At 51.4% G+C, this 9,506-nt stretch overlaps 1 pseudogene; it reads right to left on the reverse strand.

Annotated features, from left to right (window-relative positions):
* Window positions 1-6,230: 6,230 nt before the first annotated feature.
* Window positions 6,231-9,217, reverse strand: LOC129659930 (UL16-binding protein 1-like; annotated as a pseudogene).
* Between the last annotated feature and the right edge of the window lie 289 nt (window positions 9,218-9,506).

Here is a 9,506-nt window from a genome sequence, read left to right on the forward strand (position 1 = left end):
GATCATTGATCACACAAAGGCAAAATCAAAATGGCCAAGTAGGACACCCTGAGCTCCACTCTCCCACGAACACACCAAAACTACAGCCATATACAAAACAGCTCTCTTTCCGAGAAAATGACCTGAAACCAGCAGAACATCCCCTCTACAACCAGCATAGAGAAAGAACCACGCTGAGAAGGGCAGGAGCAGAAAAGAAGGGATCTAGTTGGACCCTTTGGCCAAGTACTCTGAAATGGAGGGGTCATTACAAACCAGAGCATTCTGCCTAAGAAGCAGGAGGTTTTGGCCCTACATAAGGCACCCCAGCCCTGGTGCAGTGCTGGGAGAAGCAGCCCCACACCCCCAATCCTGTTGTAGAAACCAAGAGGGTTTATGATCTGGAGCACTGGAGGACTGTGGGAAATGGAGACTCCACTCTTGGAGACCATGGGCACAGAATTGCTTGCTCCCTGTCCCAGCACAGAGAGAGCAGATTGCAAAGTGTCTGATGTGCTGGCCAACATTTGGAGACCATGCCTAGCATTGGCTGGGGCTCACAGCCAACAGAGCTCCAGACTGGAGACTCCCTGCAATCCATCCCCCAAACACACACACACACACACACACACACACACACACACACACACACACACACATACACACACAGGCAGGAGAAGCCAATCTCTCAGCTCTGCCCCATCTCCATGTGACGCCAGCCCAGGCTAAGGCAATCACTGCAGGTCCCTGGGATCTTGATGAGCTGTGTGACCGCAGTGCCACAGGCAGGCTTATCTGGTAGAAGCCCTGACTCACACCCAGTCCGGCACCATGCTCTACCTTGGGGTGACACAAGCTGCCGCTCAAGGAGAGCAGCAAACTCTGTGAATCAACAGGTGCAAAGGAGATAAGAAGGTTCTCAACGGACTCACTAGAGTCTCTGTGTGGGACGGACCTGTGCTGAGAGGCTGGTTGGAGGACAAGAGACCCACAAGTGTGGGCAGGACTCAGGGTTGGGTGGGGCAAGAGCTTGGTGGGGCCAGGTGAGCTGAGTGGGGAGACTCTCCCTTATGAAGGGCTGGGGGTGGGAGCCTGGGTTGAATCCCCTGGAGGAAGCAACCCGGAAGCCCCTGGTAGACTCAGACCACAGAGAGGAAGGACTGGGAGAACAGGAGGAAGTCAGAGGTTGCCGTCAGAGATGGGCTGGGTCGGCCCCGAGTGAGGAGTGTGGGCTCCAGCGACCTGGGTACCCAGACTCACCCCAGGCATGCCCCTGATCCCCAGCCTCACCCCATATCCCCAGGCGTGAGGTCAGAGGTGGAGGGCGGGGGAGGTTGGAATTAGGACCTGAAGCAGTTTCATGGATGTGGATTATAGATACCTCCAGAAACAGTAATCTGAACAAAATTCTGACTCTGCTAGTTTCTTCATCTTGCCATGCCTCAATTTACACATTTGTAAATGGGAAACGCTACCTAAGGGAATGAATAGAGGCTAAATATTCATTTAGGACCTGAGGAGATCATGCAGGTAACCCTGAATTTGTATATGCTGAGGACTCGCCAACCCCTGTCTCAGGAGTTGTTGCTGTTTAGTCACTAAGTCGTATCTCTGTGATTCTGTGGACTGCAGCCCGCCAGCCTCCTCTGTCCATGGGATTTCCTCAGGCAAGAATATTGGAGTGTGTTGCCATTTCCTCCTGCATGGGATCTTCCCCATCCAGGGACGGAACAGACATCTCCCACATTGACAGGCGGATTCTTTACCGCTGAGCCACCTGGGAAGCCCCTTATCAGGTGTTAGTGCCACTAAAAAAACACAAGGACCACGGGGATCCAGAGAAGGGGATGGATAGAAGAAAGGTGAGGGACAGATCATTGAAATTTTGAGGAAAATCAGCCCCACAGAGGGTGTGGGGAGCCTGGGGGAGCCCCCAGGAGAGACTCCAGTGGGAGGACTCTGGGAACTGATTCCCTTCTCCACTGGCCAACCAGGCTCCTCCCCAAGGGTGGGTCACCCCGGGGCTCCAGGTGGCATGGGCTGCTGGCACCAACTTCAGTCTTGCCATCCTGGTCCTGCTTCTGCTGCCCAACTGTGTCCACGAAGAGCAGGGTGGTGAGTTCCCGGTGAACCTGCTGGGAGAGGGTGGGGATGATGCATTATAACCAGAGAGCGGGACCCGAGCTGGCCTTGGTTAGAAAGTCCATGGGCGTGGTGTTGCCTCCTCCTCCTCCTCCTCAATCCTTAGGTGAGCTCCTTTCCTTGTTGGCAGCTGCTGGGCTGGTTGGCCACTTTCAGGCCAGCAAATGGGCAAACTGGTTGAAATAGCAATGCTCACACAATGGGAGTTGGGGAGGCGAGAGGACAAGGACAGCATGGCAGGAAACACTGCTATCCCTAAACTCCCAGCTCTTCAGCCATGCCTCCAGGAGTGGGAGGCCCCGTGGCAGGCCTGGGACAGGCAACCTTCCTGTGGGGAGGAACCGGGTCACCCCCTGAAAAGCACCACACCACTGATCTCATCTGTTCACACAAACCCTTCTCCTCCACATGACTCCCTGCCTTTGACTCCCAGGCCACTTTGCCAGCTATAAACCACCCGTGCCACCTGGAAAGGCTCTGCCTTCCCCAGACACATCCCCTTAGTGGCCACACTCCTGCCCCGCAGCTCACTAAGTTCATTCCACATCTTTGCATCCCGAGAAGCCCAGGGCGTCCAATACCTTCCCACCTGTGAAGGGACCTGAATCACACTCTCCACCACTGGCATCTTATCTCCTTGCCTGAGGACTTACCCCAGCAAAAGCCTCCCAGCCTGGTCCCCAGGAGGGTCGGGAGCCCAGTTCCCCAAAGTGTGACATGGGGCCTGAGGGTGAGTAGGGGAACTCCCACTTCTACCCTTTGGTCCCACATTCATATCGTCCACAGTCCATGGAGATGGCAGCCTATAAAGGTTATTGATTAAGACAGGAGTTGGGGAAATCTACAGAAGACAAATCTGCTCGTCTCTTCAGGCCTTTTGGAGTCTGTCTCTGTGCACCTCCAGGTTTGTGGTGCGACAACAGGCAAAGACAACGTGAAAAACCAAAGGAATCCCTCTTAACACTGCCCTGGTTTTCGAACCCCAGCACTGGGTGACTCATCACCTGGGGAATTATCCAGGGGCTCCCTCAGCTGCCTGTTTATGAATCACAACCCTGCCCGGTCCTGCCTTGTAGCCTCTGGTGGTGGGAATGTGATAGGAGGGTGGGTCCTGCAGTTACAGGCTAAGGCCCCCCTCCTCTGCTGTAGAGTGGCTTCCACGCTCCAAGGGGCCACAGGGACCCTGTGTGAAGCCACAGAGGTGAGCAGAGGACAGGAAGGTACCACAGCTCTGCTGTCAGGTCTTGGTCCCCTGCTGGTCATCTTATTTGTTCCTGTGGCCCTGCTTATGCCAAAGCACACGATCACTTCTATCCTATGACAGCTGACCTCTTAGCTGAGCCCAGTTCATCAAGACCGGAGGTCCCTTCTCTACCAGACTCAGGACCATATCAGTAGCCATGTTTAAATGATAGGCTTTCCTCACTCAAGTAGTGTGGTCGTGCCTCTGACCCTGTGGGACTGGCTTGTGATGCTCTGATTAGGATGTCACAAGCTGTCCCTGGGGGAGGGCATGGCAACCCACACTGGTATTCTTGCCCAGAGAATCCCATGGACAGAGGGACCTGGTGGGCTACAGTCCATAGGGTTGCAAAGAGTCAGACATGACTGAAGTGACTTAGCAGGCAGGCAGGTTACCCCTGGCACGATTTCCCCCACTGGTGGACTTCTGTGTCATGGGTGCTGCAGGGTCCTAGGGTCCCAGTGGCAGTTCCCGCCACACTTATTCCTTCATATCCTTCCCATGAACACCTTCCACAGCTGAGTTGAGCAGTTACAGAGGCCTCTGGTCTGCAAATTCTGAAATATTTAGTGTCCGGCCATTGATAGAAATGCTTTACACCAGGCAGATATAAAAAGGAGATGTGAAGCGATCACAGCCCTGCATGTTTTCAGGCCATGATTGTCACTAATCTGTCATTTTACCCAGAAAAGGGTGGTCTTGCACTTTCTGTTTGTAGCAAAGGAAAGGCAATATGAGAATGTACTCGTACTTCTCAACTATGGCAGCCTTCACCCCATTCCTAACTACGGAGATTTTTCCATCACTGGTTCGAATCTGGAGAATGTGAAATAACCATTGTGTGGGTCTTCACACACCGTGATACCCCATAAGCAGGATGCAGGACGGTTATGTACTCAGTACCCTGCATCTCATGCATCACATTAATAACAGTGGGGCCTCGATGATGCTTCAGATCCCTGGACATGATGTGAGTCACACACTGGGTCCATAGGAATGTGGGGGTGGCTTCTGCTTCCCAGTGTGCACTTACTTGAGTCCATGGCCATGTGGCTCCCAAGGATGGGGAAGGCCAGAGGACTGCTGCCCTGCGCTTGCCATGGTGATGAGAGGGCCCTCCTGCTGGAAACTGGCCTCTGTCTATAGTAATGGATTCTCTGTTCTGATAAATGGCTCAGTTCTACAAACTGGGCAAAGTATCCACACAAGCTGTTGGGATGGCTGTTTTCAGTGTCCTGATCATCCAGCTTGTGTTCTACTTTCTTTTCGTTTCTTGGGTTTTTTGTTTTTTGGTTGGCTGCCTGGCTTTGGGGATCTTAGTTCCCTGACCAGTGATCAACCCGGGCACCTGGCAGCGAAAGCCCGGAATCCTAACCAGTGGAGCCCCAGGGCATTCCCTTGTCTCATTCCTTTCAGTCGTGTAGTTTGTGTCTAGGTTGGCCGCCCATCCAGGGTGTTTGCCTCTAGGATCGCCCTGTGCTGGGAAACAGCATCATACTCTGCAGTCAGGACCTGGCAGCCTTCCCATCTCCCTACTCATATCAACCATTGCATGTGATTTGTTCCTGACGCAGTGCATCTCCACCTTGGATCTGCATATGTTCAATCCCTGTTTCTGCTGGAAGCCCACTGGAGACACCATCTCCGAGCAGCATCCTGACATTCAGCAAAAGCCCTCCTGTGTTACCGACCAGGGCTCTTGGACTAGATCAATAGAAGTTGGTAAAAGGCCAGACACAAGTTCAGGGGGAAAAAAAGCTTTATTGGGACTCATGAGGGAGCAAAAACAAGTAACATGTTCCCTTGCTGACTCCAGAGGGTGGGGGAGCCGGTCCCGCATATGAGTTGAGGGTGGGGGCGGGTCCTGTGTTCAGGCCAGAGGGGTGACCTGGGTGGTTTGTTCCCCCTTGGTGGTGCTGTGTGCAAGGATCATGACCAGTATCCTGCTTTTGCTCCAGGCTGCTCTGAAATCCCCTTGGGTTTTTGGTCTTTTTGTATCTTGTTTTGATTATTTGCCCCAACTGCACATGCATGCAATTATTTTCAGCCCTTTATAATTTCTTCATATTTTGATGCTTGATGTGACTTTTGTCCAGGTACACTCACTGCAGCAAACTGTCCCAGCCTGTCTCATTCCCCACTGAGGGGTTCTACACACTTATTCTTAAGGGTTAAGGGGCTGAAGCTTTCTTCTATCAAAACTTCTCCCTGCTGGACAAGGACCACTGAACTGAGCCTCCCCTCAAGGTATAGAAGTCTTTCACAAAGACCTACTGCTGCTGCTCCAGGAGCACAGGCCTGGCCTCAGCCCTTCCCACAGTCTCTGCTGTGGGGCTCCTGCCTTGCCTGCTTGACTCAAGCTACTTGCTATGAGAACAGGCCTTTGGAGTTGGGTCTGCAATGGCCTTCCCACCCCTTCCTCCTGGGATGAGAGCCTGGCCCCTCTCATCTTGGCCCCTGGGTGGGTCCCCTCCCCGCTGACACATCATGTGGAGCCCCCGTGCTGCTCTCAGCCCCCGTGAGTCCTGCCCTCGCCCTGAGTGCCTCCTGTTCTCACACCACCTACTGGGGGCCCTGTCAGCCAGCAGTCTGTGTTCAGTCAGGGGACTTGGCTGAACCCTTTAAGCATCAATAGGCCCTCAGCGTAGTGAAGGCCCCTCCCTTTTCACAATGTCACCTGACAGTGGGGACCTCTCAGAACTCAGGGCTGAGCTTGTCGAGTTCTGCTCTCAGATGATATGGGGTCTTATCCCCCTGCTCATTTCCAGGGTGAGGAGGTTCAGTGAGGGGCAGGGGTGGGCTGGGATTCACCTTCCTCGTCCTCACACCAGGCCCTGTGCCCCTGCCTTCCCTCGGAATTCTGCCCTCAGTACCTGTTTCTGGAACTCAGCCCAGAATCCGGGCTGATGAAACCAGTTGTTATGAAATCCATGAAGACCACAGAGAGGATCAAGGTGATGGACTTGATGGCTGTGGTTGTCGACTGGACTGTGAGGGGAGCTTCGGTTAGAGATACTGCAAGGAAAATAAGAGTGAAGCCCTTCTACATACCCCAAACTGAGCAGATGCCTCCTTAACCCCCCTTACCCAGGTACCTTACTATAGAGTCTGGGTTTTTTTTTTTAATTGGAGGATAATTTTTTTACAATGCCATGTTGGTTTCTGTTGTAGGACAAAGCAAATGAGCCATAATTATATATACACCTCCTCCATCCTGAGCCTCCTTCCCTGCCCCCATCCCAACCCTCTAGGCCATCACATAGTGCCAGGCTGGGCTCCTTGTGTTATATAGCAGCTTCCCACCTGTTAGCTATTTTTCACATGATAGTGTGTATATAGGGGCTTCCCTGATAGCTCAGTTGGTAAAGAATCTGCTTGCAATGCAGAACCCCAGTTCAATTCCTGGGTCAGGAAGATCCGCTGGAGAAGGGATAAGCTACCCACTCCAGTATTCTTGGGTTTCCCTGGTGGCTCAGCTGGTAAAGAATCTGTCTGCAATGTGGCAGACCTGGGTTCGATCCCTGGGTTGCGAAGATACCCTGGAGAAGGAAAAGGCTTCCCACTCCAGTATTCTGCCCTGGAGAATCCCATACAGTCCATGAGGTTGCAAAGAGTCAGACATTCCCATACAGTCCATGAGGTTGCAAAGAGTCAGACATGACTGAGCAACTTTCACTTCCAGTGTGCATATACGTCACTGCTACCGTCTCAGTTCATCCACCCTCTCCTTCCCCTGCTCTGTTCACAAGTCTGTCTCTGTGTTATGCAGTCATTTGAACCAACCATATGGCAGCCCCTGTGACAGGTCCTGAGGTGAGAAGGAGGAAGGGAGGCCCCCCATCTCCACAGAGCTCAGATAGTGGATGGGCGAGCAAGGGTCCCCATACAGCCCCTCAGTCCTACGTGACATCAGATGAGGCAACAGGAGGATGGGAACAGATTAAGTCCTCTCAGGAGCTGATGTTTGAGGTGGTATTGACAGATTTCCAGAACTAGAATAGCCGATATTTTTAAAGAGTTTGTAGAGAGGGTCAGTAAGAAGGAAATCTCTAGAATCGGAGTGGTGCCCTCATGTTAGGGGTCAGCAAGAATCCATGTACAATGGTTCAAAGGCCTGTGCTGGGAGGGAGATGTCAGGAGGCAGAAGAGGAAAGAGGATCAGAGCAACCCCAGGGCCACTGTTCTCCCAGGAACTACTCAGCTTGAATAGATCACTTTCACACACACACACAGACACACACACAGAGGGGTGGATCCATGCCCTTTTGAGTGGACTACCACTTCTCCTCATCTCACTTACCCGTGGTCTTCAACATTTCCTCCCAGCGCACCAAGAAATCCTGAAGCCAGACCCGACAGTCTCCCATGGAGACCTTCTTGAAGAAGTTGGTCACAGCTCTGTCTTTCTCTCACTTCTCTCCCATCTGTTTCCCTCCAGAATGAACGACTATCCAGTGTCCATTCTCTGAATCAAAGAGGACATTTGTCCATTGAAAGCAAACTGCCAGTATCCACTGGTGTGTCCATCCTTTTCACACCAACACATTATCTTGCCCTGTAGGGTGAGAGGGGCTGCCTCCACTGTGGGAAAGAAATAACTCAGCTTCTGGGCTTGACAGAATCTTTGCCCCACTTGGGTCCACTTCCCCTGGGCCCACCTAATCTGGCTCTGGTCTCTCCTCCAAATCCTGGTCCTTCCACTGGACTACTAAGGAAGGACAATATCCTTTATTTTTTACCTGAAAACAATGAATGTAGCTAAGCCCTCAATCTGGCCCTCCTGCCCTTGGACTTTCTTTTTCAATTTATTTTTTACTTGAAGGATAATTGCTTTAGAATATTGTGTGGTTTCTGCCATGCATCAGCATGAATCACCCATAGGTGTACATATGTCTCCTCCCTCTTGAACCTCCCTCCCACTTCCCTCTCATCCTACCCCTCTAGGTTGTTATAGAGCCTTGGTTTGAGTTCCCTGAGTCATACAGCAAATTCCCATTGGTTATATATTTTACATATGGTAGTGTTTCCATGTTACTCTCTCCATTTGTCCCACTCTTCTCCTTCCTTCTCCCACCCCACCATGTCCATAAGTCTGTTCTCTATGTCAAAGTCTCCATGCTGTCCTGCAAATAGATTCATAATAATTTCTGTATATATGGGTTAATATATGGTATTTGTTTTTCTCTTTCTGACTTACTTCACTCTGTATAATAGGCTCCAGGTTCATCCACCTCATTAGAACTGACTGAAATACATTCCTTTTTATGGCTGAGTAATATTCCACTGGATAGATGTACCACAGCTTCTTTATCCATTCATCTGTTGATGGATATCTAGGTTGTTTCTATGTCTTAGCTATTGTAAATAGTGCTACAATGAATATTGGGATACATGTGTCTTTTTCTCTTTTGGTTTCCTGAGGGTATATGCCTAGTAGTGGGATTGCTGGATCATATGGTAGTTTTGTTCCTAGATTTTAAAGGAATCTCCATACTGTCTTCCATAGTGGTTGTATTAATTTACATTCCCACCGACCTAACTCACCCAGGACCCTGTGTTTCTCCATGTAATGTCAGGCAGTTGCTCCTTGAGCAACTCCCTGATGCCCAATGTCTCTGCTTGTGTTTTCCAGACCTCTGTAGTTTTCACTTCCTCTCCCAATGGGCTCATGTACTCGATCTTAGACCCACCACAGTCATAGGAGAGAAAAGCCTTTCCATCCACCCGGCCTTGAACCACACACCATGGTTGCCTAGGTCTGGTCTGAGGATCAACGGTGAAATGATAGGAAAGAGAGTGAGCATCTGTGAAGGCAAAACACAGCAAGGGTGGGGTTGGGAAAAGGAGATCCATAGCCCTCCCGGCACCCCTCCACCCCCAGTTATGTGAGAGCAGAATAAAGCTGCAGGTCTGGGCTCTCTAAGCAAGGACCTCCCTGCCTGGCACCACCCTCAGCAGTTACAGGCTGAGGAAGAAGATGAAGCCTCTGTCAGGCAAGAAGCCATGCAACATTATGTCCACTCTGTTCACAAGGCCAACACCTAGCATTAGCCAACATATTTTTCTCCAGAGCTGTGCCAGGCCAGTTCAGAAGGAAAGCCCTAAACCTAGAGGACTGGCAGAATCTAGCCCAGTGTCCTGA

The sequence above is a fragment of the Bubalus kerabau genome, chromosome 9 (genome assembly GCF_029407905.1).
Source record: "Bubalus kerabau isolate K-KA32 ecotype Philippines breed swamp buffalo chromosome 9, PCC_UOA_SB_1v2, whole genome shotgun sequence".
NCBI classification, from domain to species: Eukaryota; Metazoa; Chordata; class Mammalia; order Artiodactyla; family Bovidae; genus Bubalus; species Bubalus kerabau.